The following is a 25,398-nucleotide window of genomic DNA, read 5'->3' as shown; positions in this document are numbered from 1 at the left end:
GAAAGCTGTGGTACATATACACAATGGAGTATTACTCAGCAGTTAAAAAGAATTCATTTGAATCAGTTCTGATGAGATGGATGAAACTGGAGCCGATTATACAGAGTGAAGTAAGCCAGAAAGAAAAACACCAATACAGTATACTAACACATATATATGGAATTTAGGAAGATGGCAATGACGACCCTGTATGCAAGACAGGGAAAGAGACACAGATGTGTATAACGGACTTTTGGACTCAGAGGGAGAGGGAGAGGGTGGGATGATTTGGGAGAATGACATTCTAACATGTATACTATCATTTGAATCGAATCGCCAGTCTATGTCTGACGCAGGATGCAGCATGCTTGGGGCTGGTGCATGGGGATGACCCAGAAAGATGTTATGGGGAGGGAGGTGGGAGGGGGGTTCATGTTTGGGAATGCATGTAAGAATTAAAGATTTTAAAATTTAAAAAATAAAAAACTAAAATTAAAAAAAAAAATGCTATCCTGATCTTAAATTCGAAGCCCCGTCGCGCCCCCCTAAATTGATGGGGCAGAAATGCAATTCAAAATGCATGGAACACACCTGGCCTGTGGGTGAAGTGGTGGCCCTAATGTAAAGGGTGTGAAACTGGCCCAATCAGTCCTCAGCCGGTAGTTTGGTCCAGCCCTCACATCCAAGGTCTAGACCTGCCACTTGGTAAAAGCTGGGTTTCCTGCAGTGGTCTGCCTACTGTCTTCCATTGGCCCTAGGCAGGTTCTGGTCTGCCTCACAGCGCCAAGTCCCTCCTGCTTTGACGTGGAATTGCCCTTTGGATGGAATGACATCAGAGCACCGCCACCCACTCTCAGGGACTTGTCTGAATAGACCTGTCCATACCCCTCCTGCTTTCCGCTGCCCACTGTGGTTTTCTCCAGGAAAGAATCCCCAGTTCCAGGCAGATGTTTCTAACAAGTGTGAGGACTGGGTAGCAGTTTTGCACTGGACTTTCTCAGAGAATGAAGCAGCAGGGAGACCTCTCGGTCCCGAGTCCTGCACAGAGCTGCGTGGTTTTCAGGGCTGCCAGATGAAGACTCTGCTTATCTCCAAGGTGTCTTCCAGCATGGGGATTGCGTGGAATGGATAATTGTGTTTTCTGGCATATTGGAAAGCTGATTCCCCTGCTCAGAAGAGAAGGAACCTTTAGTTATCCATACTGGACATCCCTTCCAACAGCCCACAGTCCTGGGGAGAGCAGTGATGCCAAGAATAATCAGAGCCTCTGCTTTGAGACTTTTCATGCCCCACCCTGCTATTATGTCTGCACAGGGCATCAAGGGGCACCTTGGCCATAACCTGAGCCATGCTATGAGACTGAGCTCAGAAGCAGGAAGTGGCTGCCTCAAGAGTGAGAACAGAGCCGGGTCTGAACTTGGGCTTGGGTGTCTCCAAATGCAGATGACACCACTCTGATGGCAGAAAGGAACTGAGGAACCTCTTGATGAAAGTGAAAGAGGAGAGTGAAAAAGTTGGCTTAAAATTCAACATTCAAAAAACTAAGATCATGGCATCTGGTCCCATCACTTCATGGCAAATAGATGGAGAAACAATGGAAACAGTGACAGAGTTTATTCTCTTGGGCTCCAAAATCACTGCAGATGGTGACTGAAGCCATGAAATTAAAAGACACTTGCTCCTTGGAAGAAAAGCTATGATCAACCTTGACAACATATTGAAAAGCAGAGACATTACTTTGCCAACAAGGTCCATCCAGCTTAGTCAAAGCTATGGTTTTTACAGTAGTCATGTATGGATGTGAGATTTGGACCGTAAAGAAAGGTGAGCACCAAAGAAATGATGCTTTTGAACTGTGGTGAAGAAGACTCATGAGAACAGACTGCAGGAGATCAAACCAGTCAATCGTAAAGGAAATTGGTCCTGAAGATTCATTGGAAGGACTGATGCTGAAGCTGAAGCTTCAATACTTTGGCCACCGGATGCGAAGAACTGACTCATTGGAAAAGACTCTGATGCTGGGCAAGATTGAAGGCAGGAGGAAAAGGGGGTGACAGGATGAGATGGTTGGATGGCATCACTGACTTGATGTGTGTGAATTTGAGCAGGTTTTGGGAGTTGGTCAGGGACCAGGAAGCCTGGTGTGCTGCAGTCCATGGGGTCGCAAAGAGTCATACCTGACTGAGCGACTGAAGTGAACTGAACTTGGGTGTCTCCAAAGGCCATGCAGCAACATGAGATACCACTCTGAAGAAGAAGGGCACTGACTGGGAGCTCTCAGCCCCACCCGGGCATGCTGGCTCTGGAAGGTTGTCCAGGCTGCAAGCGCAGGGCCTGGAGCTCGTGTCTTTTGGAACCTGGAGGCAGACAGAAGCTTGAGTTACAGCTGAAAGGTGGCCCAGGCCATTTGGGATATCTGCTCATGCAGTAGTAGGATGAAATTCAGGCTCACAGGGTGTGACAGCAGTGACATTTCCAAAGAAAAATATAAGCTAAGATTCAAGACAATTACCCCTGTGCTTTGAGGCCTCCCCCATGGCTCAGACAGTAAAGAATCTGTCTGCAATGCCGGAGACCTGGGTTCGATCCCTAAGTTGGAAAGATCCCCTGGAGAAGGGAATGACAACCAGCTCCAGTATTCTTGCCTGGAAAATCCCCTGGGCAGAAGAGCCTGCCAGGCTACAGTCCATGGGCTCACAAAGAGTCAGAAATGCCTGAGCAACTAACACACTTTTGAGTTATTGAGTCAAAGAGTGCAAGCCTAGAAAGTAGTCTCTTGGGATGTTTAGAAATATATTGGCTAAAGCATTAGAGAATACATCGTAAAGAAAAATCCTGCAGTGTCTTGATCAGAAGCCTTTGTTTTTAGAAATTTAAAATTCACATACTTAGTCCTATGCTAGGCTGCTTCTAAGATTTGAGCCTGAGAGAAGAATGCTGTATTAACTTTAGAACAATTGGTTTTCTGCGTTCAAATTATACAAATTTTTCAAGTACAGGTTCTTGCATGTTGTTAATTATTGTGGCTTCTAGAATGTCTTTCCTAGATAGCATATTGAAAAGCAGAGACATTACTTTGCCAACAAAGGTCTGTCTAGTCCAGGCTATGGTTTTTCCTGTGGTCATGTATGGATGTGAGAGTTGGACTGCGAAGAAAGCTGAGCGCCGAAGAATTGATGCTTTTGAACTGTGGTATTGGAGAAGACTCTTGAGAGTCCCTTGGACTGCAAGGAGATCCAACCAGTCCATTCTGAAGGAGATCAGCCCTGGGATTTCTTTGGAAGGAATGATCCTAAAGCTGAAACTCCAGTACTTTGGCCACCTCATGCGAAGAGTTGACTCATTGGAAAAGACTCTGATGCTGGGAGGGATTGGGGGCAGGAGGAGAAGGGGACGACAGAGGATGAGATGGCTGGATGGCTGGATCACTGACTCGATGGACGTGAGTCTGAGTGAACTCCGGGAGTTGGTGATGGACAGGGAGGCCTGGCGTGCTGCGATTCATGGGGTCTCAAAGAGTCGGACACGACTGAGGAACTGAACTGAACTGAGAATGACTTTCTGGAGTAGGAAATGGCAAACCACTCTGGTATTCTTGCCTGGGAAATCCTATGGACAGAGGCGCCTGAAAGGCTACAGTCCATGGGGTCACAAAAGAGTTGGCCATGACTGAGTGACTGAGCATAGAATGAGTTGGCTCTAAATTACATTTGGGAAAAGGTAAATCTTGTAGGTACCCCAATAGCTTTCATGAATCAGAAATTAATGTGAAAAGTAGCTTCCTTGAAAGTCTATTGATGGCTTTTTTGCAGTGTGTTAAAACCTGTATATGTACCTCTGGCCACAGATGGGTAGGAAAAAGTGCAATTAATACGGAATTTGTTTTCTAAATGATACAGTTTATCCAATAGGTGCATGATTAAACAAATGAATTCGCTTTTCTTATTAGAAGAAGGGTCTTACTATGTAAATTATATTTTACAATTGGGAAAACTATACCCCTGAGAAGTCCCAGCGCCAAAAAAAAAAAAAAAGAGGACTATCTTTTAAAAGACGATGCAAGCACACACACACATTGGCACACCCTCACACACACTCACACTTAAATATGGGAGGAACACATCCGAGGACTGATGTGACTTTATGTCAGATATGAGGAGAGAGAATGTGAATTGTGACAAGTAAACATTCCTGGCTGGGATTCACGGCCACTGAGAAACAAACTCAGGATCAGAACCCTGGCCATCTGACTGAGAGAACACTCTTCTTCCTGTATCAGTGATCTCTGCAGAATTCCACACTGTCAGTGGAGTAGGAAGATCTCAAAAATGTTTAGGGTTTGAACTGCACTCTTAGTTTATTATAAGTAGACCATGTCTTAGGGAAAGAAATGGCAATTCACCCCAGTATTCTTGCCTGGAGAATCCCCTAGACAGAGGAGCCTGGTGGGCTACAGTCCAGGGGGCATCACAGAAGAGTTGGACATGACCGAGTGACTGCACAGCAACAAAGACTGCATGTGGGAACACGCGCTTTTTTCTCTCTGTGTGTAGTGTGAGGGTTCTTACAGCATCAACATCTTCGGGTACCCGGGTAGGTGCAGGATGTGTTTCATCCTTGGGACCAGATCCTGCAGTGGCATCTCCAGCAGGGCATCTAGGGTGCTGGGCTGGGCCAGGTGACTGGACTCCTGGTATCAAAACTCAAGTTCCCTGCAGGGGGAGGTAGATTCAGAACAGGATTAGAGGAGGAAGGTCAGGTGTGTGCGTGTGTGTGCTTGCTTTATACTTTATTTTTATATGGTGGATGAAAGCAGGACTGAGGGTTGCAGTTAGATGTTTCAACATTCCCCTTGTTTATCCTGTGTGCTTGCCAAGGACATTTTTGCTTAAAGTCAAGTACCTTGGGATGTCCAGTCACCTGTGTACCTCAAAACCAAGTGTCCCTCCTTTAGTGTCTGGCAGTTTGTAGGGAGAACAGAACGCAGGGGCTGTCACAGGCCCCCTTGCCTGTGTGGGGAGAACAGAGGACAGATGGTAAAGTTCACACCAAGATACACAAAAGTGAGTGTCAGTCGCTCAGTTGTGTCCTACTGCTTGTGATCCCATGGACTGCAGCCCGCCAGGCTCCTCTGTCCATGGGATTCTCCAGGCCAGAATACTGGAGTGGGTTGCCATTCCCTTCTCCAGGGGATCTTCCCCACCCAGGGACTGAACCTGGGTCTCCTGTATTACAGACAATTCTTTACCAACTGAGCAAAACCTTGAGCATCTGATGATCTCCAGGTGCCAGGGCAGTGACATCATGGAACATATTGGGTCTGGAGCAGGCCTTCCTTTTCTCACATTTTGTTAGCTACTTTAGGAAGTCAGACTTAAACCATTCAACCCTGTTATTTGTATGCCTCCCTGAATCTCACAGAGAACACCTGAAAAGTGCCTCTCTTTTCATAATGATCCCAGATGTGGTTGGGCATCTTTGTTCCTTTCTTTAACAGAGCATTCAGAAGTGAGGGACATGTGTAGTCTGCCGGTAATTAGTAAATAAATTGGGTAGGACCTTCCCAGGGAGAGTTTACAAAAGCACTCATCTCGGATTCATAAACGTATCAAATCCTAACAATCAGAGCACACACATTAGCAGCCCCTGGTGGGATAATAAGGCTGGTCCCCAGGGATGAGCTGGCAGTGGTTGTGGTTGGGCTGCATTTTTTTCCTGCTTGCCCATGAATCATCTGTGAACAGATATTAAAATTTGGGAAAGGTCCCTGGGCAGGAGAGTATCAAGTCTCAGCTGACCACAAGGAATTGCAAGTGCGGTGCTTTGATTCTGAGTTCTGGCCTTCCCGGTGCAGGTGGAGAAGGTGACACACACCTCTGGTGGGAAGCCGGAGACGGTACTGTGCTCTGTCCCCACCCGTGTGTCACACCTGGCCTGAGTGTCACACATGGCCCTTACACGTTCTGCCAGCACTCCCTGCAGGAGACAGCAACCCAGACTAAGGGCATCTTCCCGGGACAGAGGGTCAGCTGCATGTGGAGTCATGAGAGTTCATATGGCGCTTCCTGTATTTTCCAAGCATCTTCCCAGACTACGTCCTCTATGTGCTAAGCGCTCTGCATTGCTTTCCCTAAAGGTCGAGTGAGGGCTCAGGGCAGCCCTGGGTGAGTCAGTTAATTAAAGGAACTCTTTCCATTACTCTGAACTCAAAAAATAAAGTCTGACACTGTTTCCACTGTTTCCCCATCTATTTCCCATGAAGTGATGGGACCAGATGCCATGATCTTCGTTTTCTGAACATTGAGCTTTAAGCCAACTTTTTCACTCTCCACTTTCATTCAGTTCAGTTCAGTTCAGTTCAGTCGCTCAGTCGTGTCCGACTCTTTGCGACCCCATGAATCACAGCACGCCAGGCCTCCCTGTCCATCACCATCTCCCGAAGTTCACTCAGACTCACGTCCATCGAGTCCGTGATGCCATCCAGCCATCTCATCCTCGGTCGTCCCCTTCTCCTCCTGCCCCCAATCCCTCCCAGCATCAGTCTTTTCCAATGGAAAATAAAGACTGTCGTCAGTGGTTGAAGTTAGGGACTTCAAGTGATTCTATGTGGTAAATAGAACATTGCAGGAGTTTAATGAAAGCACGTGGAGTTTTTTTAAAAAATACATGGAGCATTTGAATAAACTGTTCTTGCTCCATTAAAGTATACGTAAGATACAAGGGATGACTTGCAAATGAACGGAGAGGTACCTAAGCGTGGCTTTCCTCTCACCCAAGGAAGTCATTTTAAATCGCTTTCATAATCCAGTTAAGCGGATTTTAATGACAACATGTGTGTTGGTCGTTAGCAGCCACGTTGCTGCCTGTGGCACTGCGGCAGCTCCATCCCTTGACAACCCCCAGCACCACCAACACTCGGCATCTCCACAAAGTCTCACAGACCCAGGTCTGTTCTGGACATACACACCTGGCAAAGGAAGCTCTTTGGAGGAACCTCCATCCACTTTGGGCTTCCCAGGTGGTGCTAGTGGTAAAGAACCCACCTGCCAGGGCAGGAGATGTAAGAGACGTGGGTTCAGTCCCTGGGTTGGGAAGATGCCCTGGAGGAGGGCATGGCAAATCACTCCAGTATTCTTGCCTGGAGATTCCCATAAACAGAGGAGCCTAGCAGACTATAGTCCACGGGGTCACAGAGAGTCAGATACGACTCAGCACTGCACCATCCACTGTCACAGGCCTGGGTTGACTCCCACAGCATTCAGTGCTACTGCCATTTGTGGTAATATATTAAAATTGAAAATCTGTGAAAACGGCTCCATTTTGTGAAGGACCTTAGCTCTCTGCACACCCTTGAGCCCTTTTAATTTTCCTCATGAGTCACGCTGTGCCAACTTAATGAGGTTTGCACTACCAGTTGGTTTCTCTGCACTTTTTAATTATGTTGTTGTCCTGGACAAGGTCTTTGATAACTGAAAGTGGGTAGAAAATTCTCTTACTGGGTTCTGAAATTCTGATGCCAGTCAGGAAGGCCTAAGCCTGTGATCAGACTAGCTCACCAACTTGTGCTGTGTTCTTCTGGGAATTCAGAACCATGGGTTATTGAAGCTGGTTTCCAGTGGATCCCAACATTTCAGGAGAGGGTGTGAACTCAGCCTTGACCTTTGCAGTGGGCTGAGTGTTTTGCTTGTTTGTTTGGTTTTCGTCTTTCCAACTGCTTTAGACTGCTTGAGAAGATTTACTCTCTGGCAGGGAACCTCAAAGTCAAGACAATTTTGTGGCCTCCTAGAAACTGATGATGAATAATTCAGATCTTACAAGAGGTCCTGCCTTTCCCTTGTTTGTGCTGTGTGTCTGCTCAGTTGTGTCAGACTCTTTGCAACCCCATAAACTATAGCCCCCCAGGCTCCTCTGTCCATGGGATTCTCCAGGCAAGAATACTGGAGTGGGTTGCCATGCCCTTCTCCAGGGGATCTTCCTGACCCAGCAATTGAACAGGCCTCCTGCACTGTAGGCAGATTCCTTACTGTCTGAAACACAAGCAAACCTGACAAACAGGTAAATAAAGATGATCTGTCTCCCAGGTGTAGAGGCCAGGCACCTGCTCTGTCCCTCTGAGCTGTGTATTAGGATGGGTGAGGGGCAGCTGACAGGGGAGGGGGTCCCCTCGGAGTTCGGGGGGTCTTCACTTTCAGCCTCATAGAGAGGATAATAGGAAAAGCAAGAGAGTTCCAAAAAAAACATCTACTTCTGCTTTATTGACTATGCCAAAGCCTTTGACTATGTGGATCACAGCAAACTGTGGAAAATTCTTCAAGAGGTGGGAATACGAGACCATCTGACCTGCCTCCTGAGAAATCTGTATGCAGGTCAAGAATCAACAGTTAGAACCGGACATGGAACAATGGACTGGTTCCAAATTGGGAAAGGAGTACCTCAAGGCTGTATATTGTCACCTTGCTTATTTAACTTCTATGAAGAGTACATCATGTGAAATGCCAGGCTGGATGAAGCACAAGCTGGAATCAAGATTGCTGGGAGAAATATCAATTACCTCAGATATGCAGATGACACCACCTTTATGGCAGGAAGCAAAGAGGAACTGAAGAGGTTTTTGACGAAAGTGAAAGAGGAGAGTAAAAAAGCTAGCTTAAAACACAACATTCAAAAAACTAAGATCATGATGTCCAGTCCCATCACTTCATGGCAAATAGATGGGGAAACAGTGGAAACAGTGACCGACTTTATTTTCTTGGGCTCCAAAATCACTGCAGATGGTGACTGCAGCCATGAAATTAAAAGACAGTTGTTCCTTGGAAGAAAAGCTATGACCAACCTAGACAGCATATTAAAAAGCAGAGACATTACTTTGCCAACAAAGGTCCATCTATTCAAAGCTATGGTTTTTCCAGTGGTCATGTATGGATGTGAAAGTTGGACTATAAAGAAAGCTGAGCACCAAAGAATTGATACTTTTGAACAGTGATGTTGGAGAAGACTCCTGAGAGTCTCCTGGACTGCAAGGAGATCAAACCAGTCAATCATAAAGGAAATCAGTCCTGAATATTCACTGGAAGGACTGATGCTGCAGCTGAAACTTCAATACCTTGGCCACCTGATGCGAAGAATTTACTCATTGGAAAACACCCTGATGCTGGGAAAGATTGAAGGCGGGAGGAGAAGAGGACGACAGAGGATGAGATGGTTGGACGGCATTACCGACTTGATGGGCATGAGTTTGAGCAGGCTCTGGGAGCTGGTGATGGTCCGGGAAGCCAGGCGTGCTGCAGTCCATGGGGTCACAAAGAGTTGGACACAACTGAGAAACTGAACTGAACTGAACGATGGTCCTACATGTAGGGCAGCAAAGGAGACACAGACATAAAGAACACTGGACTCTGTGGGAGGGGTCAAGGGTGGGATGATTTGAGAGAATCTCAGTGAAACATGTATATTACCATATGTAAGACAGATGACCAGCGCAAGTTCAATGCGTGAAGCAGGGCACCCATAGCCAGTGCTCTGGGACAACCCGGAGGGATGAGGTGGGAGGCGGGTTCAGGATGGGGGGACACATGTGCACCCGTGGCTGATTCATGTCAATGTATAGCAAGATTATCACAGTATTGTAAGGTAATTATCCCCCATCAAATAAATTAATTGAAAAAAAAAGACTCTGAGATGTGGGAACTTATCTAGTCTGCCTTTGTGTCGCCATCTCAAACATTCCTCCTGCAGATCCTGTAGATATTTGTTGAGTAAAAGTCGCTCCTTTCATGGCAGACTTGGGCTTGTTGCCATCAAGCAGTGGAATTCCACCCACTGCCTCTTTATCCTCAGGGCTGGGGAGTCAAGGAGAGGAGCCGAGGACACTCCTTCCATGAATTGTGCATCTCACAGGGTTGTTATTGTACTCGGTCCCTGGTTCACGCTCTTTGGCCACAGTTAACAAGTCTGGGAACAGGAACGTGCCTAGGCTAGACATTTCCTTCTTAGGAAGAGAACTAAGTTGGCTTCTTGTCATAGTCTCCGCAGCCCCCAGACTCTCCCCTGAGGGAGGGCGGATGAGGTTTCTTGTGCTGGATTCCGTGCTTCCTGCCATCAGCCTCCGTCTCCATCTCTTTCTCCGACACACACCTCATTGCATCCATACCTACAAGAGCACTGTGGGGGCGCGGCAGGGGATTTCAGTCCCTGACCTCTGCTTGGAAACTTGAACACTGATGCTTACTTTATTATAGCAGGTGCTAACGATTTATGAGCTGTGAAAAGTTTCTTTTCAGTGCACCGGAGGTCAGAACTGGACATTTAATTTGAAACCCATATGGCACGGACTTGACAGTATGGGGAGACCCTTTATAAACTGTAGAGGGCAGTCGCTGTGAGAGACATGATCTCTGGAGCCAACAGACTAAGTTTCAGATTCCAGGCCTCCACTTTGGAGGAACTTGTGGTCGTTATTCTTTTTTCTTTTCTTCTTTCTGTTCTACTTTAAAAAAAAAAAATTCAGACTTTTAGAGCAGCTTAAGGTTCCCAGCAAAATTGAGCAGAACATATGAAGACTTCCTGCCTCACACATGCACGGCGTCCCCTATTATCCGCATACCCCCAAATGGTATATTTGTTGCAATCCGATGAACCTACATTGATGCATCATAATGTCCCAAAGTCCATAGTTAACCTTTGGGTTCACTCTGGGGTTTATACATTCTATGTTCTTGATGTTGCTGTTGTAGTTGCTAAACTGTGCCTGACTCTTTTTTTACCGCATGGGCTGTAGCCCGCCAGGCTCCTCTGTCCATGGGATTCTCCAGGCAAGAATCCTGGAGTGGATTGCCATTTACTTCTCCAAGGGATCTTTCCAACCCAGGATCAAACATGAGTCTCCTGCACTGCAGGCAGACTTCTTAGCATCTGAGCTGCCAGGAAAGTTGAAAACTTATGTCCACACAAAAACTCAGCTGCTGGATGTGGATGAGTAGCAAGGACTGGTGGTCGCACAGGGGGCCCGCATATTCTCCACCTCTGTTCTGCTGGAGCACACGTTCCATGGTCCTGGTCTCCCTTTCAGCTTCACTTAGAATACACAGAATCAAAGACACAACTCTGGAGACCTTCAAGACACAGACAGGGGAGCAGGAAACCAAGGCTGGCCCTTTGCACGCGGGTTCCTGTAGGGTTCCCGGCTGTGTACCTTTGAAGTTGGCCCAACTGATGTCCCATGGACTCTTAACTTCGGTTTCTCATCATGAAACTGAGGCACTCATAGCACACAGCACACAGGTCATTCTTAGGTTTATCACTGACACAGCAGCACACTTGGAGCCTGTGAGCTCTACCCCTTCTACCACCGGGCGAGGCTTAAACACAGGCAGCTGGTCAGATGCAGCCAGTGTCACCTCCAGAACTGAACAGGCTGCCCAGAGGTTTCCATAAGTCACGGAAGATGAATCTTATTCAGTTCAGTTCAGTTCAGTTCAGTTGCTCAGTTGTGTCTGACTCTGCAACCCCATGAATCACAGCACGCCAGGCCTCCCTGTCCATCACCAACTCCTGGAGTTCACTCAGACTCACATCCATCGCGTCAGTGATCCAGCCATCCAGCCATCTCATCCTCTGTCGCCCCTTCTCCTCCTGCCCCCAATCCCTCCCAGCATCAGAATCTTTTCCAATGAGTCAACTCTTCGCATGAGGTGGCCAAAGTACTGGAGTTTCAGCTTTAGCATCATTCCTTCCAAAGAAATCCCACGGTTGATCTCCTTTAGAATGGACTGGTTGGATCTCCTTGCAGTCCAAGGGACTCTGAGGAGTCTTCTCCAACACCACAGTTCAAAAGCATCAATTCTTCAGCGCTCAGCTTTCTTCACAGTCCAACTCTCACATCCATACATGACCACTGGAGAAACCATAGCCTTGACTAGACGGACCTTTGTTGGCAAAGTAATGTCTCTGCTTTTGAATATGCTGTCTATGTTGGTCATAACTTTTCTTCCAAGGAGTAAGCGTCTTTTAATTTCATGGCTGCAGTCACCATCTGCAGTGATTTTGGAGCCCCCACAAATAAAGTCTGACACTGTTTCCCATGAAGTGATGGGACCAGATGCCATGATCTTCGTTCTCTGAATGTTGAGCTTTAAGCCAACTTTCTCACTCTCCTTTTCACCCTGGCATGAATACCCTTGCAGAATAGCCTTCTGGGAGGGGTGCGGTGCCCCAGTTTCTGCAGCTCTCTTGCCAGCGTTCAGGAACTCTGTGCTGGGTGCTCAGTCTCTTAGTCATACCTGACTCTTTTGTGACCCCATGAACTGAACCTGCCCAGCTCCTCTGTCTATGAGATTTTCCAGGCAAGAATACTGGAGTGGATTGCCATTTCCTCCTCCAGGGGATCTTCCTGACCCAGGGATTGAATCCACATGTTCTGTGTCTCCTACACTGGTAGGCGGGTTCTTTAACACTGAGCCACCTGAGAAGCCCCCAGGAATTTTGTGAGCTGATTATTAAATTATATTAAAAACAAAGATGGTCAGCTCTCAAAACTCATTGATTCCTAACAGTTTCATCACACCTTCTGCCTTTTCTCTTTCAGGAGTCCTCTGCATCTATTGCCTCTGTGTAGTAAAAATACTGAGATGAGCTTCTGTGTCTGTTCCCACCTCTGAGTTCAATAAGGACACATAAGTAGATTGAAATTGGCCGTGGTGGGAATATTTACACCATAGAAAGGCCAATGCTAAAAATCAGGTCTCCTCCCTACTCCCCTTGCCTGAGAGCCAATTTAAAAACTTTTATCTGTTCATTGCTGAGCAGGGATGGCATTTAGAGAAGTTCCTTTTGAAAGGTTTGTTACAAGCTGTAGTTATCATAGACCATTCCAGAATCCAGTAGAAAGTGTGGAAAAGGGAAAAAGGAAGAAGGGGTTACCATTCTGGGAGCACCCGTGCCTGGAAGCACATGGACTGTATAGAATCTAATAAAAATCCTCTGGAAGACCGGCTGAGCTGTGTGATGGCACTCAGCCTTTCAGAGGAGAGAGAATTGGTGTTTATGACTTAGCTCTTTAACATCTTCCTTATGTAGAATGGGAATCTGGGTATGATTTGCAAAGACAGTAGTGTTCAACGCTATGGGAAAGTTTTTGTAAGTATAATTACACTCTGCTGTTTCTTTTATTCATGTATCTGTGCCTCAGGTGTTAAAAGCCCCTTACCAGTGGGAGAAGCAGGCACAGACACAGGGCTGGGTAGCACAGGAAGCACCAGGGAAGGGTGCCCCAGCTGGTTCCTGAGGTGACAGCCCCCATTTTCCTGCAGAGGAAATGGCCCTCACAGAGGGAGCCTCAGCTGGGAGCCCAGTCTCGCTTGTGGGGTCCAGGGCTGCACAAGTCAAGGTGAGTGTGGCTGGTTTGGGGAGAGGTGAAGGGGATTAGGAAGCTGTGGTCACACAAGCATCTGTGGGTGGTTCTGTGGGTGGTTTGGGATTCCTGCCAAACCACCTCCTAACCGCATGGGAGGGCAGTGCCTGTTCTCTCTCTTGCCCTGAGGTTTTACTCACTTATGCAGCCATCCAAGGGCCAACATTCAATGCAGGCACGTGGCCCCTGCCTCTGGGATTTTGGTTCAAGTCTGGAGCAGATGCCAGGAGTTTTCATTTTTTTAATTAATTTTTGTTGGAGTATGGTTGCTTCACACTGTTTTGTCAATTTCTGCTGTATAGCAAAGCGAATATATATACATATGTTCCCTCTTTTTCGGATCTCCTTCCCATTTAGGTCACCACAGAACACTGAGTAGAGTTTTGTATGCAATGCAGTATAGGCTCTCATTCGCTTTCTATTTTATGGGCTACCTTGGTGGCTCAGACGGTAAAGAATCTGCCTGCAACGCAGGAGACTAGAGTTTGATCTCTGGGTTGGGAAGATCCCTTGGGGGAGGGAACGGCAACCCACTCCAGTATTCTTGACTGGAGAATCCCACAGACAGAGGAGCCGGGCGGGCCACAGTCCATGGGGTTGCAAAGACTAGGACACAACTGAGCGACTACAGCAAAGTGAATCAGCTGTATGTATACACAGATCCCCTCTTTTGGATTTCCTTCCCACTGAGGTCACCAGAGAGCGCTGAGTAGAGATCCCTGTGCTCTACAGTAGGTTCTCATTAGATATCTATTTTCTGTTTAGTATCAATAGTGTATCTATGTCGACCTCAATCTGCCAGTTAATCCCGCCCGGCCCTTTCCCCCTTGGTGTCCATCCATTGTTCTCTACGTCTTCATTGTCTCCCATGTGTCATCCCTTGTCTCATTTCTCATTTTTCACGTACATGTAGCACCACATACAGAAGTGTTGTTCTGTAACCTCTGTGTCTTCACCAAGAGAAGAGGATGCACAATAATAAGGCTCTTTCCGGCTCCACGACCCTCTGGCTCCCAGTCTCCATCTGTCCCCACGAACACCTTGTGAGACATTCAGAGCGGCTGTCTCCTAATTTTCCAGCTAAGAGAACAGAGACAGCACAGGTTGACTGAGGAGCGCAGGTCCCACCATAGCACGTGGGGCACCCATGCTTCTCTCCACTTGCCGGGGGTTTCTCTCGGGAACACAGACCCTGGAGGTCCTCCCTGGGAGCCCTGGGAGCCACCTTGTGGTCATCTGCTCCAGGGCCAACCTCAGACCCATCCTGCGATGAACAAGGGAGCACCAGTGTTCCCCAAGATACCTTGAGCTCTGCGAGGATGACTCGGTAGACTTTACAGCATAGTCATTCTATTCTTAATTTTCCTCCTGTTCAATTTCTGCAGCACTCTGTTCAGCTGCGGGACTTTATCAGATTGTGGATGTAAAATATGGTTCAGCCTATTTAGTGTCATTAGATGACAAGGAATGTGTTGCAGTAGGAGAGATTTTTGTGGGTTTTTAGATATTTCCATCTCCTTCCATTTCTTAATGACAGGAGAAGACAGAACAAGGGCGTGCACTTCAGCCCTGGGACCCCTGTTCTCATTGTGACCACGTCCAGCTTTGTATCCACAGGTAGCGTGCCGCATTTCCCTAGACCATGGGTTCCTCTCACTGGGGAGAAGAGGGGCTGAGTGGGTGAGGGGTGGGGGTGGAGAGATCATAGAAGCAGTACCACCGTCACAACCCCCCATTGATGCAGCATCTTCAAAATGCAGCTTTATCTCAACTCCGCAGAAGCTGTAATTTGAGTGTCTCACTCTCCTGTTTCAGTTCCCCTTCTCCTTTCCATCAGCCTGTGTGTGTTACTCACTCAGTCGTGTCTGACGCTTTGTGACCCCATGGGCTGTACCCGCCAGGCTCCTCTGCCCATGGGATTTCCCAGGCAAAAATACTGGAGTGTTTTGCCATTCCCTTCTCCAGGGGATCTTCCTGACCCAAGGATCAGAAAGGGTTTCCTGCATGCAGGCAGACTCTTTACCATCTGAGCCACCAGGGATAGTTTTTACCTCCCTTTGGGCAAGGGAAAACCGGCTCAGAAAGTATTCTTCCAAATTTTTGTCCTCCCCTCCACAGTCCTTGGAATACAGCTTTTGAACCTAAAAGCTGAGAATTAACATAAAGTGCTGCTAGCTCTTCTGTGACAGTCATCCTGGGTCAGAGGTCTGCTCTTTGTCCCTGTGAATTCAGGAAGGTACAGCAAAAGGGGAAAGAAAAAAAATCAGTCAGGATGCCTAGCATCCTGCCAGACTTGTGAACTTGGTTCTCCTTCCCACATTACTTTAGGCCTGGGGCGGGGGGTGGGGGTGTGTTTGATGTGTTCAGCATCGCATACCTGGACCAGCGCGTGTCAGGTGTGCGGGTATCTGTGGAGTTTATGAATGAATGAAGCAATGGAAAATCAGCACCGTGCTTGTGCGCACACACACCAGATGCAAGAACAATTGTGCAGCTCTCAGCCGGGGCACAGTGACCCAGTGACCGGCAGTGACCAGAGGCGGGTAGGAGCTAGAGTACGTTATCACGGGTGGCCGAAACTCAGAGAACCTTCAGAAACTATTTCATAACCTGGAAACATTTTACTGGTTCTGAAACTGAAAACTGGAGAAGCAGGCTAGACCAAAAACATCCAGACCTCGTTGGATTTTCCTGAGGTCCACTGAGTCCACCCTAGCCCCTCGCACCTTTGCTGAGGTGAGGTCTGCAGATGGAAGACTTGGCTTTGAAGCTCAGGGCAGAGTTGAAAGCTCCACACAGAGAAGTGTCTTTAAGGTCTCATGCTTTATATTAAATCCTCAAGTTGATTTCCTGTTTGACTCCATGATAAGTGTGTATGTGTGTTTTAAAACAAAAATTAATGTTTTTCTCACAGCCTGCTGTGAGCTCAGAGCTCGTTCACGTTTCCATAAATCATTTTAGCTTTGAGCTTTTCTCTTCCAGACTGATAACGTTGTCACATGAAAGTCCTCACCAAAGCTGGAATTCACTGTCAGATTTATATTTTGTGCTGATGTATTGGCAGGAATTATGACCCAAAGAGATCGGGAAACAGAAACATAAATATAAACACAATTAACGAGTTCTTATTCTTATTTTTACAACTTTCAGGACAAGTTTTATCTTAACAAATTTTGTTATGTTTGAAATCGTAAATACTTGAAATCTGTGTAAAACAGAAATAGTGTTTCCAAACTCAGACTGCACGGTTGTGAATATTTTGCCGTTTTACTTCAGACATGCTTGAGTGGTGACTTAAGGCCCCTCCTCCTCTCACCCAGGCCCTTCCCTCCCTCTTCAAAGGAGTTCTATCTGCCATTTGTATTGGAGTTGTCAGATTTTATATAAACAGTAGCATGTGCTGGGTTTGCTTTGCAGCTTCACTTTTGCCTCAGTGCTTCCGACATTTATTCGCACTCTTCTGTGCAGACAGAGCTAGAGCAGTGAGCTTGGAGTCTGAGGAAGTGGCTTTTGCCCACATGCACTCTGATGGAGTGCACATGCCTCGTGGGGTGTTTGAAGACTCTTGAGAGGGGGTCTCCGAAGCCCCCTCTTCTCTGGGCTCTTGGACGAGTGTTGCGTGCTCAGTCGTGTCTGACTCTTTGCAACCCTATGGACCATAGCCCACCAGGTTCCTCTCTTCATGGGATTACCCAGGCAAGAATACTGGAGTGGGTGGCCATTCCCTTCTTCAGGGGAATCTTCCCGACCCAGGGATCAAACTCAGGTCTCCCCCATTGCAGGTGGATTCTTTATCATCTGAACCACCAGGATATGTATAACCCCTCCCTCCTGAATCTCTCTCTCAACCCCCACCCATCCTTCTAGGTTATCAGAGCATGAGCTGAGCTCCCTTATACAGCTTCCCACTAGCTATCTACACATAATAGTGTATATATGTCTATGCGACTCTCTCAGTTTGTCCCACACTCCTTCCTCCCACTGTGTGCACAAGTCTATTCTCTATGTCTGCGCGGTGTTACTTCTTTACTTTTACACAATACCAAACCTGAGCTGAAAACTACTGTGTCTTGAACTCTCACTGTGGGCCAGGTACTGTGGTGAGTCTTGTAGACCAATGAGGGTTAGGACACATATGGTGCATGTTGAATGAAGAAGCTGAGGCTTAACGGATTTATCTAACATGACAAGAAGGCTCAGAACAGGCTGTCCGACCTCAGGGCCTTCTGGTCAGCTACACACTGTAGAGTCGTGGGTCTCACTGTCCAACCTACAGTCTGGACTCTGGGGCAGTGTCCCTGAGCTGCCCCTGGGTGGTGCCAGCATCCCCCACCACTGCATCCCGTCTCCTGCCTGTGATGCTCCGGACCCTCTCAGACGAGGAAGGGAGGCCTGCACTTCTTGAGGAAGTAGGGTTCCTGCTGGCTGGAGGCCTCCTCGTGAGGACCACCTGCCAGCCACTGATGGTTTCACCGCGAATCTGGGAGAAACATTACATCCCCATGCAGTATGCCATTTCCCATCCTTCCCATCACTGTGAATGTTGGAGCTACTTCAGCCATGAGCCTTGGCACATTACTGGTATAAAGTGTAAATATCTGAATGCTGATTATCATAAAACAAACAGACCACTGTGTCCGAAGCAGATTCAGGCAGCCAGAGACCCCAGCTGGCAGGCAGCTTGTGCATCTCTGAACAGCCAGAAACAGGTTTCCCAACCCCTCTGCCCTGCCACCACCTGCCACCCGCCTTGCAGAAAGTTCTGAGAGCTAAAACTGCCCAGTGCCACTTGCCCATGTGAACCTTTGCCTCTTATTTTTAAACTTTTTATTTTCTATTGGGTATAACTGATTAAAAGTGTTGTGATAGTTTCAGGTATTCAGCCAGCTATACATATGTATCCATTCTCCCCTAAACTCCCCTCCCATCCAGGCTGCCATATAACATTGAGCAGAGTTCCCTCTGCTGTACAGTAGGTCCTTGTTGCTTATCCATTTTAAATCCAACAAGTCTCTGCCTTTTCAACCATTTTCCATCTGCCCTGCTGCCAGAGGACAGATCTTGAACTGCTGAGGAAGATGGTCCCAATGAGAGGGGCATCCCACCACTCCTGGTCGCCTGTGTGCATACCAGACAGCCAGGCTCACCACCCTGGCCAGAAGGGTCTGAGCCCCGCCCCCACTCCACTCTGTCCCTCAGGGTCCACCTCTGGTCCCTTCCTCTTGGAAGCAACCAGGATGACTTCAATCCCAGTCGCTCTTCTGTCCACTCACCCATCTTGGGACAGTGAAGGCAGTCAGAATCATCACCTTGTCTTCCTACTGAGAGAGCAAACCACCTGGGATCAGGGACCTCCACACCTGGAGCTCCTCCAAAAGTGTTGGGAGCTGGCCTCCCCTTCTGATGGGCGGAATTCATGTGGTTGGCCAGCCGGGTGAGGCTCTCTAGTGGCTGCCAGCTCAGAGCTCTGTGGATTCTGTAAACATAAAAAAGGATGTTAGGGGAAACAGGATTTTAGGGGACCACGTGATCCCACCAGTGCAGGGACATAGGCTAGAATTCAGCATGGTATTTGTGGCAAAGAGAGGAAAAAAATTTCATTAAATTTTAAGCAAGGTGCACCATCTCCAGCTTTGAGATGTAATAGTAAAAGATGGGACTCTGGAACGGTGTAGAGGAAGGGAAACATTCAGAGCCAAATGAGATTAATAACGTTTGTAAGGAGTTTGTTATAAACATTGTGTGTGTTCAGTCACTCATTTGTGTCCGACTCTTTGCAGCCCCATGGACTGTAGCCCGCCAGGCTCCTCTGTCCATGGGATTTCCCAGGTAAGAATACTGGAGTGGGTAAAACAGAATGAAGAATTAAAATGAAACGGTATAGATACAGTGACTGGTTTGTAGGGGCATCTGCTGATAGCAGTGAGTGATGCTGGTCTGGTCCACCCCCCTGACATCTGCTGTTCATAATCCCCCCTGCCCCTGCCTGACCTAACGTGACCCCATGACATGGGTTTCCTTTGCTGGGAGCCGCTCATAGGATATCAAGTGGATCACGCTCTTCGTACTGACACTGCCCCAGCAGCCACATTTTGCTCTGAGGGGAAGCCTGGTGCTAAGGTTTGTAACTTACACGTTTGCCCAGCGAGCTCCCTCCGGTGGTCCAGCCCCTGGTAGCATCCTTCCTCCCGTCAGGGACTGCGGCATCCTTTTGAGGGCCTGGGATCACTGACCAGAAGCCGCCAGCAGTGGGGTGCCCTTCCTTCTGAGGATGAATTGCCCTCCTGCTGGTAAGAGAGAGACAGAGCAGGGGCTATCCTCCCACCAGGAGTTCTGCTCGACCTGGCTGACCTTTTCCTTTCTATTCTTCCGACATTAGCCTAAGAATGGGCTGAGATGAGAGAGGATGCCCTAAGGAGTGGACTGTTACTGGCCTTGAGGATTCCTCACATTTATAAACAATGAAAAAGAGGAAGCGGGTCCTCTGTGAAGGGAAGGCCTGAGGTGCTGAAGAAACAGGAGCACTCCCTCCAGGGCAGCCCCCTCCTGTGCTTGGCAGGCTGAGTGTTTTCTTGAAGATGTGATGATAGCTAATTTTAGAAAAATGGTTCTTGAAAGAAAATGACTCCTGAAGGCTGTTAAGATGCACGAGTGCCTCGCTGTAGCTCATACACCACGCCTTCTTTACTATCATCTCAGTGTTAAAACAAATACTTAGGTTTTAGACAACTACACACACACACACACAAAGGGCACAAGAGTTTCTCAAACCGAGAGAAAACCTGGCCAAACGGCAGCTGTGGCAGAGGCATCATCCATCAACGTGTGTGTTAAAAAAAAGAAAAGAAACTCTCCATTCAAGAAAACCAGCAACCAAGCTTGTCAACCTCAGGGGGTAGGTAGGACAGTGTTCAAGAAGCAAAACCCAGGAGTAACTTCTCTTTCATTGTTGTCATTGTTTAATCACTGAGTTGTGTCCTACTCTTGCAACCCCATGGACTGTAGCCCACCAGGCTTCTCTCTCCATGGGATTCTCCAGGCAAGAATACTGGAGTGGTCACCATTTCCTTCTCCAGGAGATCTTCCTGACCCAGGGATCAAACCCACATCTCCGACATTTGTAGGTGGGTTCTTTACCACTGAGCCACCAGGGAAGCCCTAATTTCTCTTTAGCCTTAATAAGATGGTATTAACCCTCGGCTCCCTCAGCTGCTGGAGAATCCCATGGACAGAGGTGCTTGGTGGGCTACAGTCCATAGAGTTACAAAGAGCTGGACACGACTGGAGTGACTGAGCACAAACGCACGCAATCCTCAGCTGCGTCGTGGTGTTGGTCTGGGCCGGCGCTTACATTGCATAATTTAATCAGACAACTTATCACAAATTGTGCCTTTTTGAGAATGTGATTTCTTTCTGAATGACTTGAAGGAGCATTTGAATACTCTGTGCACTTGTGGAACATCCATGCAGAAATGGGACTCATTTCTCTGAGATTAGTACATAAGATTTGGGCATCAGAATTCCAGAGCAGGTAGAAGCATCAAAATGATTTCTCGCAGAGGGTCACTTTTTTTGTTTTGTCTCTAATCCTTGTCCACATGTTACGTTTCCCAGAAGCTTGGCTACAAAGGTGACAGAAAGTGGGCAAAAGATAAGAACAAAGAAAATTGGTTGAAATAGGCAGAGAGCACCCAATTGGAACTTATGCCCTAGCACGGCCAGATGCTGATGTTGGAATCCTAAAAGGAAAAGAGAGAAATCCACACAGCGCAGGCCATGCTCCTCAACCTGGCCAGCAGGACCTCAACAGCCTCAGTCAAAGACACCATTCCAGAAAAGGCTGTGTGTGCTCCATCAAGGAGCCCCTTTTCATCACTGCCCAGGGACCAGTGATTTGTATGATGAGCCTCTATTCGTATGTCCCTGGTGCCATTCATGTCCCCCTGCTGATGAGGAAATAGGTCAGTGAGTTACAGACACTATCCATTTGAGCTGTATCATCACAGCATTTCAGGTGTACTATACTAATGGGGGGAAAATGTTTTTTCTATCATTTATCCAACATTTCTTCCTATTAGGCCATGTGCTCAGTTACTCAGTCATGTCCAAGTCTTTGCGACCCCTGTGGACTGTAGCCCTCCAGGCTTCCCTATCCATGGGTTTCTCCAGGCAGGAATACTTGGGTGGGTTGCCATTTTCTATTCCATTTTCTATTCGACCCTTGACACAGGGGGTCGAACCCACATCTCCTGCATTGGCAGGCAGACTGTTTATCACTGAGCCACCTGGGAAACCCTATTAGGCTGTATGGTTATTTTAAGGCAAAAACTGATCCAGGCTCTGACACTGATAGCATCCTCCACCTGTGTGTCCTGAATCTTTGCAAAAGTACCAGTAACTGGTACCATGACACATGAAATGATTTCTGCAGTCTGTTGCTAGTAGAGGATCTGCACCACCTTGAGATTTCATCATTTGGAGGACATTTCCTTCACTGGCAGCAGAGATTTGCAGCGACAGAGGCTGCAGGCACAGCTGCAGTTTATTAACAGTTGAAGCCTCACCCAGAGCGGAGGCAGCGAACCCATGCCTTCAGGTTATTACCAAGCATCAGGCATGGAAGTCTCAGCTGATGAGAAGTCATCCTGTACCTTAGGATGATGTTTGTTTCTCCACATCCAAGGCCTCACAGACCCGCACTTTCACCTCCCAGAGACCTGTGGAGGGAACCCCACATCCTCTAGGGTCCTGGCCTCTTGCAGCTCCGTCCGTCCTGCAGGGCTTCTCCTTTCCTCCTTTCGAGTCCCCAGACAGCCTCTCATCACATCCCTCCCTTTCACATCTCTCACCTCGCCATGAGGGAAAGGGTTTCTCGAGTCTTCTGCTGGGAGTCAGGCATATCCATATAAAGCAGGCTGTGCGTGTGATGCCCTGAGTGTGCCATGGGATGTGGCAGGTCCCCTCCCAGCTCAGTTCCCATGGCTTCCTGACCCTGCTGAATGGAGGCACCCTGCTGAATGGTGTTGTGCCGGCCCCCAGCTCCTCCTCAGGAAGTCAAGGGTTTGCCAATGCCAGCCCTGTGCACACCCCTCACTTTGACTCTGAAGCAAATGCTGAAATAAGAAGCTTCTGTTTCCTATTCTTTTTTTTTTTTTTTTACTTTACAATACTGTATTGGTTTTGCCATACATCAACATGAATCCACCACAGGTGTACATGAGTTCCCAATCCTGAACCCCCCTCCCACCTCCCTGTTTCCTATTCTTTAGTGACCTGCCAGGATTAGCTCAAAGCTATTCCCAGTGCAGCCAGCAGTAATGAGGATTTCCAGCCAGGAGCAGAAAGACTGCCTTTTAAATTAGCTACTACTGCCTTACTGTAGTACAAAGAATTGGTCTTTGTCCCAGGTCTAGAAATGGAGCTTCTAAAACCCTTGAAGTCTCCTGAGTTATAAGAGGGTCTTTGTTGTGCTAAAGAGGTGAGTCTTGGTGAATCTTCCAGGATGGGGGCAATTACCAGAAAGACCAATCCAATGATGAGATGGTGGGGGCTTTGGGCCAATCTGACCTCTGGAGATGGGAAGGCAACTGGAGTTTGAATTCAGTCACATGGCCAAGTATTCAATCAGTGCTGTCCACCTAATGAGACCCCAACTAAACTCGGGTCCAGGGCTCAGTGGAGCCTTGTGATTGGTCAACACATGCATGTCCCTCATGTGACATTCCTAGACCCCAGGTACAGAGAGCCTGAAACCTCTGCCCTTGGGACAACCCCCACCCAGCCCTCAAACTCTGTGTATCCCTTTCCCAGAGACTGTGATCACTGGTTTATATTAATATTAGTGCTTTCCTGAGTTCTGCCAGTCTTTTTAGCAAATCTGCAAACTTAAGGGTGTCCTGGGGAGCCCCCAGATCAATAGCCAAACTGCCAGAAGTGCAGGTGGCCTGGGGAGCCCACTCCAGGCTGGTGTCTGAAGTGGGGCCATCACGTGGGACTGAGTCTTTTCCCTGTGGGGGCCCTGCTAGCTGCGGTGGTTGGTGTCAGAGCAATGCGGCATGGCGCTCAGCTAGAGGAAACACAGGATAACTGTTATTAAGGGTAATTTTGTGATTGCTAATAGAAATGTTGAGATCCTAGAAACAGCTTTTCGATCATCAGGCTGGGGCATCACAGTTTGAAGCGCGGGCTCCTGAGTGGACAGGTTTTGTAAGATCATTTAGCAGTTTCTGCTTGGTGTGGTCCCTAGGCAGTGTCTGTCTGGGGACGCTGCTCATTGGCTGTCCCTCAGGAGTTACGGACAGAACTTGGTGGTGAGCCCTGAGAAGATTTTTCCAGCACCAGGACATTGCCAAGACTGTCAGGAATGGAAATGTATATTCAGAGTCCCACAATTTGGCATATTTAGTATAGACAGCCTCATCTGGTACCATCAGATGGAGTCAGAACTTAGCATTAAAAGTGTGAGCAGGTGGCTTTTTTGGTGCTGTCTACTGCGTGCTATCTCTGTAGCTTTGGGCAAGTTACTTAACCTCTCCAGGCTTCAACGCCCTCCTCTATAAAATGGACATAGCAGTGTTTCCTACTTACTAGGTGTGTGCTAAGTCACTTCAGTCATGTCTAACTCTGTGCAACCCCATGGACTGTAGCCCGCCAGCCTCTTCTGTCCATGGAATTTTCCAGGCAAGAATACTGGAGTGGGCTGCCATTTCCTCCTCCAGGGGCTCTTCCTAACCCAGGGATTGAACCTGCATCTCTTATGTCTCCTTCATTGGCAGGTGGATTCTTTACCACTAGCGCCACCTGTGAAGCCTGAGTAGGTGCTGGGAAGACCAAATAAGATAATGAAGGAAACACGTTAAGTGAGCACAGAGTCTGACAGAGGGCAAGTGCTGGCTCTATTTCTTGTACATTTGTTCGCTGGCATGAGTGTGTCTGGCTTGGTGAGACCATGCTCTATGTGTGGGTTTGATGTGTGGCTTCGAAGGAAATCTACAGCCTTGCTTTGATGTGTCAAGCAGACAGCAGCTGTTAGGAAGCCACAACTTAAAAAACACTTCAGTGAAAGTTTCTCTTCACATAATCCCTCTGAGAGGCTGGACTTGTCTCAAGGGTGCATGACTGTTGAGGCATCTGGGGAACTTCTCATCTGGCTTTTCTAGCAGAGCCTGTTCCAGTGATCGTTTCTGATGTAACGAATCAGCTCCAGACCTGTGGCTCATAAGAGCAACCTCTATCACTTTAAACCAGTGTCTTTATCACACCTGGTTCTGAGGGTTAACTGGCTCCACTGGGTTCCCGCTTGGGGTCTTACCTGCAGCTGCTGCCAGAGGCTGGACAGAACTGGAATCATCTGAACATTCCACTGGGCTGGAGTCCAGGATGGTAGTGGGCTGGGACAATTGGACACCCAGGGCTCAGCTGGGCATCTCTCAGTCCATGGAGAGATGTCTGCTTCTGCTGGTGACTACTTCCTCTCTCGTGAGCATTTTAAAGGCAGGACATGGAAGCTGCTGGACCTGAGCCTGGTAACTGGTCAGAGCACTCCCTCTGCTCAAATGGGAGAGACCCAGACTCACCTCTCTGTGGGAAGAGAGCGAAGGACCCATGTCCATCTGTAAGCTACAGGGCCATAAGGCGTGTGGGTTTCACACCCTGGCACATCATTTTTTCCACAAGAGACTCTGTGTAGCTTCCTCAGGTGACCACACTGATCTAGGGATCGCCCACTTGGTTTCAGTTCTTAACTAAGTAAAACCCTTGCCCTTGCATGAAAACCTCATCTGCTCCCATCTCCTCATATGCTCCCTTATTTAAAATTTCGATATTTTCCATCTTACTCTATCAGAGGCTGGTGATGAGGGTGAACATCTAGGGGTGTTTTGAGGTCCACAGACACCTTAACATAACCTTCCCCTGCAGCCTCAGTGGCTGGGTCATCACTTACTAGGGACTATCGGGGCACTGTACATACTGGGGACCATCGGGGCACTGTGGAGAAGTTTCCCTTAGAA

The 25,398-nt window shown here is 47.9% G+C and overlaps 1 protein-coding gene across 4 annotated transcripts in view; it reads left to right on the top strand.

The window, feature by feature from the left end:
• The window catches only part of ST6GAL2 (ST6 beta-galactoside alpha-2,6-sialyltransferase 2), a 55,976-nt gene that overhangs the window by 4,742 nt on the left and 25,836 nt on the right, over nucleotides 1–25,398 (top strand). The window lies entirely within an intron of this gene.

Source organism: Ovis canadensis, chromosome 3 (assembly GCF_042477335.2).
Source record: "Ovis canadensis isolate MfBH-ARS-UI-01 breed Bighorn chromosome 3, ARS-UI_OviCan_v2, whole genome shotgun sequence".
Taxonomy (NCBI): domain Eukaryota; kingdom Metazoa; phylum Chordata; class Mammalia; order Artiodactyla; family Bovidae; genus Ovis; species Ovis canadensis.
Note: the sequence above shows the minus strand (reverse complement) of the source record. Positions and strands in the feature narration are given on the sequence as shown.